The sequence below is a fragment of the Cervus canadensis genome, chromosome 33 (genome assembly GCF_019320065.1).
Source record: "Cervus canadensis isolate Bull #8, Minnesota chromosome 33, ASM1932006v1, whole genome shotgun sequence".
NCBI classification, from domain to species: Eukaryota; Metazoa; Chordata; class Mammalia; order Artiodactyla; family Cervidae; genus Cervus; species Cervus canadensis.
In genome coordinates this window covers 35,450,015-35,464,407 of record NC_057418.1, presented here as the reverse complement: position 1 = coordinate 35,464,407, position 14,393 = coordinate 35,450,015, and the positions used below count along the sequence as shown (strand labels likewise).

General features: G+C 48.5%; 1 long non-coding RNA gene across 1 annotated transcript; it reads left to right on the top strand.

The window, feature by feature from the left end:
- Positions 1–6,311: 6,311 nt before the first annotated feature.
- LOC122433837 lies at positions 6,312–8,388 on the top strand. Its single transcript, XR_006267191.1, has 3 exons — positions 6,312–6,980; positions 7,580–7,721; positions 7,813–8,388. It is a non-coding gene; the product is annotated as an uncharacterized LOC122433837 (long non-coding RNA).
- The last annotated feature ends 6,005 nt before the right edge of the window (positions 8,389–14,393 follow it).

Genomic DNA, 14,393 nt, shown 5'->3' with positions numbered 1-14,393 from the left:
CTAAAGACTCTACCAGAAAATTACTAGAGCTAATCAATGAATATAGTAAAGTTGCAGGATATAAAATTAACACACAGAAATCCCTTGCATTCCTATACACTAACAATGATGAGAAAACAGAAAGAGATTTTAAGGAAACAATACCATTCACCATTGCAACAAAAAGAATAAAATACTTAGGAGTATATCTACCTAAAGAAAGGAAAGATCTTTGTGTTATTTAGTATTGTTTCAAAGATTTCTTCATGTACATGTTGCCTAATTTCTCTAAGTTCATTCTTAGGTGTGTTTATCCTTTTTAAAAAATTGCCTTTATAAATGTAAACATTTCTTACACTAAATATTTTGGAGTAGTTTCTTATATATGGTGAATGCTATTTTTATAAATTGATTTTTAAGTTTTGAAATAAACTTACAGAAAAGTTGCAAGCATTATACAATGGTTGCCCAGAACCACTACCCTGAATATTTTATTGTGAAGTTTCTACAAACTAGGACATCCTCTTAGATGAATAAAATGACAACCCATCAAAATTGGAACTGAATGTTGATGCATCTCTACCATCTAGCCCTCTGGTCCATTCGTGTTTTTTCCAGTTGTTCTAATAGCATCCTTAATAACAAAAGGATCAGGCTCAGAGTTTCGCAGGGCATTTGTTTCTCTAGGCCCCTTCAGTCTGGAGCAGTTTCTCATCTTTCATGGGTTTTCACCACCTTCGTGGTTTTGAAGAGGAGTAAGTACTTTTGTAGCGTATGTCTCAGTTTGAGTTTGTAGACCTAGGCTATGCCCTGTAAGAAGGACTGTCGCTGAAATGATGCTCTTTTCTTCATATTCACCATGACAGCTGGCCCAGGAATCGAATTTGTCCCATTAGTGAAGATGTCCACTTTGACCCCCTGGTCGATTAAGGGAGTGTCCTCCAATTGTCTCCATTGTAAGTTATACTTTTCCCCCTTGTGAGTAGTAAGGAATCTGTGGGAGGGTAAACTTTAATGCATGCAAGAGTATTCTTTTCCTTTTCAAATATTTGATTATTAATTTGCAGATTTACATGAGTTTGTTTTTTTATTAATAAGTTTTATGAGCTGTTTGTATATTTTGGAAATTAAGCCCTTGTTGGTCACATCATTTGCGAATATTTTGTCACAGTCTGTAGGTTGTCTTTTCGTTATGTTGATGGTCTCCTTTGCTATGCAAAAACTTCTAAGTTTGATTAGGTTCCATTTGTTTATTTTCACTTTTATTTCTAGTCCTTTGGGAAACTGACCTATGAAAACATTGCTAAGATTTGTGGACTTCCGTGAGTTTGGACACTTGTTTTCCTGTTTTATTCAGTGGGTTACCATACCTTACTGCTACTGTTTATTTCAAAACTCAGAGTCCCAGGTGTGGCTGGGGGGAGCCCCTTTGAGGTGGCTTCTGTATTTTTTGACATGTCTATCTCTACCCCAGTCTTGATCTCTGTATCTGTGTAGAGCGACCAAGATGCTCACATGTACAAACACATCCACATCTGGATCTGTTCTATATTTCTATATATCCTAAATGTGGAGGTCATGCCAACATCTTCATTCCAATCCAGTATCACAAGGTTCATTCTAAGTTTGCGGCTTTTCCATATTTGTAACTCTCTTCTCCCGTAGTGAGGAGCCTATCTACATTTACACCTATTGTTGTTTGATCAGTTTTTCTCCGTGTAGTCATGCTCCATAACTGCTGTGACCCACTCCCCTGTGTGGACGCTCTCCTCCCCCATCCAGGCTCTGACCCCCAGATCTCAGCGTCACAGCTTCCTCCACGCTTGGCCCTGGCCATGCAGCCTGTCTTGTCCACCCCCAGCTCACAGCTTTGGGACTGAACTGCTCTGGAATGGAATGGGAAGAGGAGGCGGAAGAGGAAGAGGAGGAGGGGCAGAGAGATTTCAGTACTGACTTTTACTCGTCCACCTCATGTAAGAATCACCTTAGGTCATTTATATTTGTCCTTCAGATCATTTTCCCAAGTATGTCAGGTTGTTACTGATTAGTTGCTAAGTCGAGTCTGACTCTTTGTGACCTCATGGACTGCAGTGCGCTAGGCTCCTCTGTCCTCCACTAACTCCCAGAGTTTGTTCAGACTCATGTCCTTTGAGTCAGTTATGTTATCTAACCTTCTAGTCCAGTCAGTTACAAATAATGATAATTTTACCACCCCTTTCCAAATTTTATACCTCCTTTCTTCTCATCTGATTTTACTGCTTAACCCTTCCAGGATGTCTTTTAAGCTTTAGCAACAATAAAGACTTCATGGGAACGCTTCTTTCATTTTCCCACTTATCATAGAACTTTCAGGATTTTGGGTAGAGACTAGTAAATTTCATCAGAGTGATCCTTCTTAAATGCAAACCTGATCACATCACACTCCTGTATCACTTGTTTAGACTCACTAACAGGTGAATAAAGAAAATATATTCCACACAGTGGAATATTACTCAGCCATAAAAAGAATGAAATAATGCCATTTGTGGCAAGTGGACGGACCGAGAGGTTATCATACCAAGTGAAGTAAGTCAGACACGGAAAGACAAATGTCATGTGACATCTCTTATACATGGAATTAAAAAAATGCTACAAATGAGCGGATTTACAAAACAGAAGTAGAGTCACAGTTGTAAAATATTTATGGTTACAGAGGTAACCAAAATGGGGGAGGTAAATTGGGAGATTGGGTTTGACATATACACACCGACTATATATAAAATAGATAACGGACAAGGACCTGCTGTAGCACAGGGAACTTGACTCAAAATTCTGTAATGGCCTAAATGGGAAAAGAATCTAAAAAAGAGTGGGAATATGTATATGTGCAACTGATTCACTTTGCCGTACAGCAGAAACCAACACGACACTATAAATCATCTATACGCCAATAAAAATCAGAAAAAATAAAAAGAGAAAGACAAATATCATATGGTATGCCATATATGTGGAATCAAAAAGATGATACAGGGTTTCCCTGGTGGGAATCCACCTGCCGATGCAGGAGACACCGGGAGATCCCACACACACGCCGCAGAGCCGCTAAGCCTGGGGGCCACAGCTGCTGAGCCTACACACCCCAGCTGAGGCCCGCGTGCCTGGAGGCCTGCTCCGCAACAAGGAAACTCTCCGAGCACTGGGCTGGAGAAGAGCCCCCGCGCGCCACAACTGGAGCAGAGTCCGTGCAGCAGCAAAGACCAGCACAGCCAAAAGTACATGCAGAAGTAATTTTAAAGATAAAAATGATGCAGATGAACTTGTTTGCCAAACCAAAATAAGCTCACACCTTTCGCGAGCAGACTCACGCGCCCCAGCGCCGGGCTTCTCTGCGCTTTGCGGCTCCTCTGCGTGGTGACGTCTCTCCGGCTCCTCTGCGTGGTGACGTCTCTCCGGCTCCTCAGCGTGGTGACGTCTCTCCGTACCGACCACGGCTGCGTCTGCTCCTTTGAGAAGCCTGCCTTGGTTTCCTCAGAGGGTCTCTCGTCTTTCACGGTCATCACTGCACCTGATCTCTCTTCGAATGATGGCCTCAGTACATCTGTGTGCTCAGAACAGAATACTGGTTGAAGAAATATTGTTGCAGTTACTGCATCCACACACCCACCTAGTCATTACTTGTTTCTGTGGCTGTCCCTTCAAGTCTGAGCCCTGCTCGGTGACAGGGTGTGCGTGCCTGCGTGTTAAGGCACGTCAGTCGCGTCCGACTCTCTGCGACCCCATGGACTGTAGCCCACAGGCTCCTCTGTCCATGGATTCTCCAGGCAAGAATACTGGAGTGGGTTGCTCTTTCTTCCTCTAAGCGATCTTCCCAACCCAGGGATCGAACCCGGGTCTCCTGAAGTCTCCTGCATTGACCAGCAGGCTCTTTACCACCATCACCCCGAGAGAAGCCCCCGGTGACAGGGACCAAGACTTAAAAAACTTTTCTGTAGTTGCCAGTGCTTTCCACATTCAGCGTATCACTATCTTTAATTGCATATTCACATTACCTGCATCGTTAAAGTTTTAAGGAAAATCGAAAAAAGCACCATTCTCAGTCTTAACAGAAATTTTAAACAAAACAGAAAAAAAAAAAGGAAGAAGAAAATTAAAATCACCTGCTTTCCTAGCCCCCAGAGATAATATTAGAATTCGAATGTGAATGTATTTCCTCCCAGTCACTTTTCTAGGCAGATGGCTGTGTTTACAGGGTGTGTCTTTCTCTGTCTTGGTTTTTCTGTTATTCCTTTTAATTGTATTGGCGTATAGCCGCCCCACAATGTTATGTTATTTTTCTTCTGTGCATTCCTGATGGTGATGACAGAGGATTCACAAATCGTCTATGGTGAGTTGCACTAGCGTCACTCAAGTGGAATCGGTTGGGCATGTTTTAAAATTAAGAATATTTCAGGGATTTTATGCCCAGACTTCCTCTACCTTTTAAAAAGGGAAAGTGGTAAACTGGTAGTGATTAAAAAAAAAAAAAAGAATAGGTATAAAAGTGACGAGTGTAGAGAAGTATGGCCCATGAGAAGAGGGTGCAGTAGCTCAGCCGTGCGTTCCTGGACTCCTGGATTTCCCCTGCCTCTTTGGAGTGGGGCGCCGCCTCTGGTCTTGCCCCGGCCCGAGGGACCCTGACTCTTTGGGAGGACGGGGGCACGGGCGTGACTGTGGGCGAACGAGGGCGGACCGCTCCCGGCTGCTGCAGGCTGGCTAACGAGGAGGTGACTTCCGCTTCCGGGGAGGGTCATAGACGAAATGAAGAACTGCTTGGCGATACCGGAGAGAAAGGAACGGGCAGCTTTGCCCGTGAATTTCACGGAGGTCACCGGCTTGGGATGCCTGGGTTTCCACCTGCCGGGAAACCAGGTGACTACTGTGTGGCCGACACCTTGCCTGCCCTTCCGGCTCGTGACCTGCTGCCCCCCAGGGGCTCAGATCAGAGTTAAATGCATGCCTGCAGGGCCCCGGCTGAGAGCGCATAGGGTGGGGGGCCCTTCCCGTGGGCCTGGTGGCGGTCGGTGGTCCTGGAGGCGGGCTGGGCCAGTGAGGAGGTGAGGGGGAGGGACGTCCAGGCCGCGAGGCAAGCGCAGAGGCAGGGTGGGGATGGGGTGCCCGCCGGCCGGCCGAGGCGCACATCTGTCCGGGGGCGGTCACCAGTCACCCAGGGCTCCCGCTCCGTCCCTGACGCTCCCAGGGCCGCTTTCCTTCCTGGGAAAACCACTTGTCCATTTTCACACCAGAAACTTCTACTAAGACTTTCGCCATAGTCCCTGTGGTTGCCTTTAATCCTCCCCTTTTTAAACTTGGAAATTAGGACCAGAGATGGGAAACCTCTTGGGAGAGGTCAAGCCGCAAGAAGGAAGGAGAGCCAGGCTTTGATCCCAGAATCTTTGACTTTTGCTATTTTTTTTTTTTTTAAAGCACCAACTCATCCTTCCTGAGAATGGGACAGTCCACGCTGGAGAGGAGGTCTGGGGAGGTTTTTTGAAAGCTGTGAAGCACTTTTCACATGCAAGGTCTGAGTAAATGAGACAGATTTACTTTATGGCTAGAGAGTCTGAGCTGCCCTGAGTTAGTATTAAGAATACGTTCCCTCTTTCCTTGTGTGTGTGTGTGAGTGTGTGTGTGTGTGCGTATTTGAGAGGGGGCCGGAGGAGAAGCCACATAAATCTTGATTAATTACTTCAGAAGTTTCATTTCAAGGGTGGAAAGCTTGGTTGCAATCCTGCCAGCCTCTGAAAACTGTCTCCTCTGGCACATTGCTGTGTTTCTAAGATCAGGTAGCTAGAACAGTAATTACAGCTCAGTCGTCTCTGTGTGTGTGTGTGTGTGCCCACGTGCTTGTTTTATATTTCAACTCACAAAAGGCTCAGGTTCAATGGACAGACCCAGCATTCCTGTGGGCACAGTGGACAGCTGGTTCTCTGGGCACACGTGTGTGTCTTCTGCGTGTATGAAGGCCTGGCCGCCCGCAGGTGGGTTTTGTGCATGCCGGGAGTGTGGTCCTGGTGTTGACCCTCGGTGACTGGGTGGGCACCTTGCTGGTCTTGTGGACCCGAATCCATACAGGTAATAGTGAAGGAGAGCCAACCAGTCCATCCTAAAGGAGATCAGCCCTGGGTGTTCATTGGAGGGACTGATGTTGAAGCTGAAACTCCAATAGTTTGGCCACCTGTTGCAAAGAGCTGACTCATTGGAAAAGACCCTAATACTGACAAAGATTGAAGGCAGGAGGAGAAGGGGACGGCAGAGGATGAGATGGTGGGATGGCATCACCGACTCAGTGGACATGGGTTTGGGTGGACTTCAGGAGCTGGTGATGGACAGGGAGGCCTGGTGTGCTGCAGTCCATGGGGCCGCAGAGTTGGACATGACTGAGCTACTGAACTGAACTGAACTGAACAGTGAAGACACTGAGCCTGTCTCCTTTCCGCGTCCCCCTTCTTCCTGCTCTCAAGGCTCCACCGTCGTCTGCACACACCTCTGCCTTCCCAGGAACCCAGGGTCCCCGGTTACCCCTCTCCTGGATCTTCATTTCCTCCTCGTCGACTGACCACCCCCACCCCACCCCGAGAACCGCTCTGCTGGATCGCTGCCTGGTTCTGAGCAGCTTTGATGGATTTCCAGCCGCTCCCCACCTCCCCTTTCTTGCCAGCCAGCTTCTCTCGGTCCTTAATGTTCTGAAAGTGAGTGACGGCATGTCTCCGGGTGGGCTTAACATTTTATCTTGCATGGTGTTGGGTGGAAAACGACCTTTCCATGAGGGGGCTTGTCTCTCCCAGCTCGGGACAATGTCTTGCTCTCTGTCTGGATGCTGCGTCTCTTCCCGTCTCGGTTTGTGCCTCTTGGAACTCCTGCAGGTCCTCATCCTCACCTGTATTTATGTTTTCTGTTTCTTTACGGTGTGTTCTTTGGAAACTTGCTGCCGTGTCCTGGGAGAACGACTTTGCCATCATTCTCGCCACAGTGATGTGAACTTTGTATGTTCTTCAGCCTTTATTCACTTTTTTTAAAGACTTCTACCTTCCTTTCCCGTGGCCTTCCTGGACTTTTGGTTCTCTCACCTGTCCTTGTTTGATGACCCCTTCCGTGGTTTTCCACGTGCAGCCCTTGCCCTCTAAAGCGCACTGTCCCTACTCACAGAGTAGCCGGGTTTTCACGTTGGGAGGTGCTAACTCTGCCCCGTGTGTTGGGCTTGTTGCCACTCCCTTGTCTCAGGGCTGTGATTCCTTCTAGACTGTTCCTTCCTTTTGGACGTGCTGGCTGACCACTGGGGAGTGGAACGGGGAGGCAGGAGCCATGACCTCGAGGCCAGGTGCCCTCGCCGATTGCAGGGGCCAGGCTGCCTTGCGGGAACGCCGGCTGCTGAGCTCTCAGGGACGCTGCTTCTGGCTGTCTGCTCGGTCATCCAGCCCTGGGCCCGGCCTGTCCTCCAGGAGGCCAGCACCTGGGGCGGGATGGTGGGGGGAAGGGGATGTGCCAGCCCTAGCCCGGGGCCCCCGAAGCAGCACAGGAACTTTCAGGGAGCCCTCCTACAGCTTTCGTGACCCTCTTTGTCTTCTTCTCTCCAAAAAAACAGAGGATCTGGATGAAATAACACCCAGGGAATCAACTTTCTAGGCTGATTGCCACAAAGCGTGCAAAGATAGCCAGTGTCTCAATGTGAATGCAGAAGCTAGACATAAATCATCGTGTTTCTTTGGTCTGATCCACGTGGGATGGTATGTAATATTGCTCATAGGGAGGGCAGTGGATGAAGGGCTCATGATATTTTTATGGCAAAGCACTGTGCTTTTTCGTATGCCTTCCCAGGATCGTGAGAGATGGAGGGAAAGCCCTGAACTCTGGGACGGGCCCCAGGCCCCCTCCCTCCCCGCCTCCCTTCCCCACCCCACCCTGCTCTCGAGAAGACCGTTTCTTGCCCCGAAGTATGGAAACCATCGGCTGGAGGCACATTTTTTATGAATCTCCTCACCTTGGCTCCCCACCCCACTGAGCATATTGCAGACTGTTCCCTCGGTTCTCGCTGGGCGATCCTGCCAGGAACAGCCCCCAGTGAGGAGCTGAGCCTGGAGCTCGGTGCTGCCTTCAGAAGCAACTGTGACCCATCGCCACTCTGCACATAGCCCTGGTCCACGGGCCCCAGAGGCTGTGTTTCCAGCTTTTCCTTTCGTCCACCCATGGATGCTCTCGCCTCTCGTTTCTCCAGTAAAAGTGATGAGAGAAGCATCAGGAAACAAACCCCTCCTGATACGTGTCGGGAGATGAAACTCTTTTTCAATCATAGGTCACTGGAGGGGTGTGTGTGTGTGTTCTCAGTCGTGTCCGACTCTTTGTGACCCTATGGACTGTAGTCCGCCAGGCTTCTGTGTCCTTGGGATTCTCCAGGCAAGAATACTGGAGTGGGTTGCCATGCCCTCCTTCAGGGGATCTTCCCGACTCAGGGATTGAACCAGCATCTCCTGCATCTCCTGCATTGGCAGGTGGATTCTTTACCACTAGTGCCACCTGGGAAGCCCAGAGCTGATCTTTGTAATTACTTCTTTCTGTAGAACAGGCGTTCCTTGGCCTTTCCCGTTCATCCTGGGCCGCTGTGTCCTTCGCTCCTGCGCGCACACACGTCCAGCCCCTGCTCCGGGCACCCCTTCTGTCCTTGGTGACGAGAGGCGGAGGGACGAGGATGCCGGGAGATCTCTGCCTGAAGGTCCCGGAGGCTCCCGGTCTCCGTTCACTAAACCAGCGAGTCCTCCTTTTTGCTTCTCTTGCGAGTGAGAAGCTCTCTGTGTGAGTTCTGATCTGGGAAGGATCAGAAATACCAGCTTCATGCTTTTCTGCTGAGCTGCCCTGAGGCTGGCGCTGGGCTGCCAGGTGCGGAGTCAGGCGTGAACACTGCGGGACCCTCACCCCTTGGCCTCGGCCGCCCACCCCCCAGCCCTGAGCACTGTGGAGTCTCCAGGTGGCATGCGCCAAATTTGGACTCCCTCAAACCAAGATAGAACACATCTATTTTCAAGACGGTTGCTGCTTTTGTATTATTATTCGTCTCTGAACAAGTTTGCCTCTTTCCAAAGCGTCTAATTTCCTTTAAGATTGGTTGGTTTCCTAAAGGAAATCCACCCTGAATATTCATTGGAAGGATTGATGCTGAAGCTCTGATATTTTGGCCACCTGATGTGAAGAGCCGATTCATTGGAAAAGACCCTGATGCTGGGAAACATTGAGGGTAGGAGGAGAAGAGAGTTGCAGAGGATGGGATGGTTGGATGGCATCATTGACTCAATGGATATGAGTCTGAGCAAATGCTGGGAGACGGTGAAGGAGAGGGAAGTCAAGCGGGCTACAGTCCACGGGGTTGCAAAGACGTAGACATGACTGAGAGACTTGCACCCACCCCTCCTAGAAGGAGGGCTGGGTGGTGTTGGCCTGGCTCCTGGCCCTGCTGCATATGGCTGGTGGTGACTTATCGTCAACCTCCAGGCCACCCGTCACTCCATCAGATGCTCCCCGAGGGTGGACTTCTGCAGCTCACCACTCTTTAGGAAAAGATATATTTGAGATCACACCACCCTGTGTATATAGCAGACTCTTAAGACCCCACTCCCCCTTTGATTCCATGACCTGGTTGAATTCTGAACCACAGCAGACATGCCTTCTCGAGTGCCCAGTGAACAGAGAAAATCCTATAGTCCACTCCTTCCTGTTTGTGTAGTTATGGTTTTGTAATTAAGTGAGAACCATGGGAAAAGGTAGATTCTGGCGGACTGGGCCACAGTTTAAATAGAAAGTGTTAAAATGTTCCCGCCACGTGGGCGAAGGATTAGTTACTTTGCTCACCAGATGCAAGAAAGATCCTACAAGTGACTATCTTAGGAGTTGTGATCCTAAATATGCTGAAATTTCACAAGAATTGCTTTTCTTGTGCAACTTTCATCATTCTGGTTAGGTTTCTAGCAACACTAGTAAAATTTGGAGCTGGGCAGAACCACTTCAAAGAATTAAACCACAAGAAACCACAGAGTTGAGTCACTTGAACAGAGGTTTTAGAAAAGGATTAAGTGAGAGGGAGAGAAATTGCCAGGGGTATTGAGTCCTTCTCTTGAACTCCTAAAAATGTGGAGAAAGAGCAACAACTTAGGTGTTTCTCCTGATAATGCAGGATGGCCCCCTCCAGAGTCTAGCCTGGCATATGTATTTGTCCTGTGCTTACATGAGTTAAAGAGAGACTGCTAAAAAGAAGAGACTGCTGTTATGAAATTATGTAATCATTTTTGAGACTGTTTTGCTTTTAAATAGCTAGTAGTATTGGACATTTTAATGTTGAAAAGACCCCTAACAGTTTTTTAGTCTCTTTCCCTATCTTCTGTACAGTTTATTAATATGTCCATTTTACAGATGTGACAGTTGAGGTTCAAAAGTTTAAGGAATATGTTCACAAATTATAACAAGAAAGTATTAACTGTTTGCACTTCCCTATGTAACTTTAAAATTTTTCATGTGAATTCAGTATATATTGTCATGTACCATAACCTGTCAACATATGGCTGCAGGAATCAGCATTTTTCATTTGCTGCCCTGCTCCGTTCCTCCCATTTTTATTTGTTATGGTGTCTTGTTTGCGCTACAGGTTATTATGTTTCCAGGTCATAGAATTCTTTTAAGGACATAGATTCTTTAAATTCTTTGGTTTTGTGTAATTTTCTCAGTGTCAATGTTTTTAAATACACCTATACTTTTCTATGCTTTGTGCATTGAAATCCTGAATTTTTATAAGAAGAAGACAGTCCAGTCAGAGGGAAGAGCGGGAATGAGCAGAGGCTCAGAGGCAGGGGCAGAGCCAGACTGGGAATGGAGAGATGGAGTCGGACGTGGAGATGCCAGATGACAGGCCAGGGCGTCAGGGCTGCCCGTGGCAGGAGGCGGGCAGGCATGACGGGCGTGTGAGCACCTGAGTTTCTGGAGGCTCGGCTCAAAATGCTGGGGGAAATGAATTGGATGTGAGGGGACCAGCAGAGGGAGACAGTTCTGAAGTCATCGCCAAGATCTAAGTGAGAGACATGCATGCGTGCGTGCTGAGTCGCTTTAGTCGTGTCCAACTCTTTGTGACCCCACGGACTGTAGCCCACCAGGCTCTTCTGTCCATGGGGATTCTCCAGACAAGAACACTGGAGTGGGTTGCCATGCCCTCCTCCAGGGGATCTTCCTGACCCAGGGATCAAACCCAGGTCTCTGACGCCCCCTGCATTGGCAGGCGGGTTCTTTACCGCCAGTGCCACTTGGGAAGCCCCAGTGAGAGATAATGAGACCTAAATCCAAGCCACGGAAGTGGAAAACGGATGGGGAGTGCCATGACAATGAACCTTCTGCCTCTGCTATGCTCTCTCTGCTTCCAACCCTCCATTCAGAGCCTGACCTTCAACATCGGCAGGTGGGGAGACTTGGGTCTTATACATGCCAGGCCACCAGTCAAGCAGGAAGCTGGTTTGCCCGGGCATGTTCAGTGAGCGTGTTGTTGAGCTGAGATGGACAGCAGGACTATAGTGGCCCCTGGGAGACCTCGCAGAACATGCCAGCCCATCTGAGCATCTCTGTCCAACCAGGTCTTCCCATGAATACCAGGGAGACCCTCGCAGGCTGCCGGGTGCTCAGACCAAGCCCAACTGCAGTGATGTTGAGTCTGTCATTGTTGTGGCTGTTTATCCATCTGAGGGTTTAGCCAATCTGACATCCGTTCCTAATGCCCTTCCCAGCGGTCTCCTCCCCCACAGTGCTGTGAAGAGCAGCTGCTGGCCTCGGAGCCTCCCTCAGGTGCGGAGGTGGCTGTGGGACACTGCGTGGCCCGCGAGACACAAAGCGAAGAAGCTCACGCAGAAGGGACAGGGAAACCTCGTGCGTCCCTGCGGAGGCCATGCTGCTGCTGCCCCTGCGGCCCCCTGGCCTGAGGCCACCCACCCCTGGACACACACACGTGGCAGCTATGAGAGGCAGGACGACGATGCTGGAGGTGGTGTCCGCGCCGACGGTGGAAAGAAGGGAAGTCGGGGGTGTGAGGACCACACTGGCCTCCGCATCCTTCTGCTCCTCTTGTCTCAGAGAAACCAAGCCCCGTAGTGCAGCCTCTGGAGGTGGGCTTTCTGTAGCTCAAGTGTTTTCCTGCCCGATACACAGTGGCTTTTCTCCTTCCTTAGGAGCCGAGGGTTTCCTCACAGGTCGAGGCTAGCACCTCGACCTAGCACCACAAACCTAGCACCTCTGTGGTCACATCAGCACTGCTTTTACCTCTGGGTTTGGTAACATAATCTTGCTAACATCAGTAATCGCAACAGTAGTAATGTCAGAAGTGATGTCGACAGTAATAGTTTTATCCTGTAAAATTTAACTCAACATTTCCCTCTCTCCATACAAAACCCTCATATGCATGTTTTTAGTGGTTTTATTCCTAGTGGCCAAAACGCAATGGAAGCAAACCAGATGTCCTTCAATAGGCAAGTGGATGGATAAACTGTGGCTTATCCAGACAATGAAATCTTATTCGTCTCTAAAAGTAAATGAGCCATCAAATCAGGAAAAGATGTGGAGGAAACTTACATGCATATTTGTAAGTGAGAGAAGTCAGTCTGGAAAGACTGCCTACTCTATGGCATCGACCATAGGACGTTGTGAAACAGGCAGAACTGGGAAGGCCAGCACAAAAATCAGTGGTTGCCTTGGGTTAAGAAGGAGGGAGGGGGCTTACCTGGGGCTTAAGAATGTGCCTGTCAATGCAGGAGACATGGGTTCAATCCCTGGTCCAGGAAGATCCCACATGCTGCGGAGCAGCTAAGCCAGTGTGCTACAGGTACTGAGCCATGCTCCATGACAGGAGAAGCCACTGCAATAAGGCCAAGCGCCACGACTAGAGAGGAGTCCCTGCTTGCTGCGGCTAAAGAAAAGCCCATACGTAGCAACAAAGACCCAGCACAGCCAAAAGTAAAAGAAAATTAAATAAATAAATAAGATCTTTCAAAAAGAGGGAGGGAGGTGTGAACAGAGGGAGCATAGGGTTTTGAAGGCAGTAAAACCATGATATATGATGCTATAATTGTGAATACAGGATACATGTATTTGACAAAACCGATAAAATGTGCTACGTTAGGAGTGACCGCCCAAGGTAAACTGTGGACCGAAGTTAATAATAATGGATTAATATTGTTTCATCAGTTGTAACACGTCCACTATGTCAATACCAAGTATCAGTGATAGGGAACCAGAGTCCGGGGCAGGAGGGGATTATGGGAACTCTCTCTGCTTTCTGCTCAATTTTCTGTAACCCTAAGACTATAGTGAAGTCGCTCAGTCGTGTCCGACTCTGCGACCCCATGGACTGTAGCCCACCAGGCTCCTCTGTCCATGGGATTTTCCAGGCAAGGGTACTGGAGTGGGTTGCCATTTCCTTCTCCAGGGGATCTTCCCAACCCAGGGATCAAACCCAGGTCTCCAGCATTGCAGACAGACACTTTACCATCTGAGCCACCAGGGAAGCCCAAACCTAAGACTGCTCAAGAAGAAAGACTGCTCAAAGAAAAAAGTGCACTAAGTTTTAAAAGGCACAGTGGTGAAGGATCTGCCTACAATGCAGGAAACTCGGGTTTGATCCCAGGTCAGGACGATCCCCTGGAGGAGGGAAAGGCAACCCACTCCAGTATTCTTGCCTGGAGAGTCCTCTGGACAGAGGAGCCTGGTGGGCTACAGTCCATGGGATCACAAAGAGTCAGCCAGGTCTGAGTGACTGAGCCCACAATTTTAAAAAGTGATAAACTGCTAACAACCACATTTCTCTCTCTTACCTCTTGAAAGAGTATTTTAGAAATTAATATTTCATCCTTGAATGTTGTAAGGTGTAAGTAGGAAGTGCTATTAAGTAAATGGTTTTAAAGCACTTCCCTGATAGCTCAGCTGGTAAAGAATCTGCCTGCAATGCGGGAGACCTGGGTTCGACCTCTGGGTTGGGAAGATCCCCTGGAGAAGGGAAAGGCTACCCACTCCAGTATTCTGGCCTGGAGAATTCCATGGACTGTATAGTCCGTGGGGTCACAAAGAGTCAGACACAACTGAGCGACTTTCACTTAAAAGCACTTCTGTAAGAACGGAGAAGATGAAGGCTCGGAGTCACAGACGTGCCAGGGAGTCAAGCCTAGTGTATGAAGTTTGGTTAGAAAGTTCCAATAAATGCCAAAACGCTAGCTTGGCAGCAAGCTAAAAAAAAAAACCCCAAAACCAGATTCTTTACTTTTCAAGTCTCCCTTGTTTCCGTTCATAATTCCTCCTGATGCTGGATTTAAAATGTCACCTCGGGGTGGCCGGGAGAGAGGCTGCTCAGCCATTTCACAGTTAGGAGAGGTCAGAAAACCCACAGC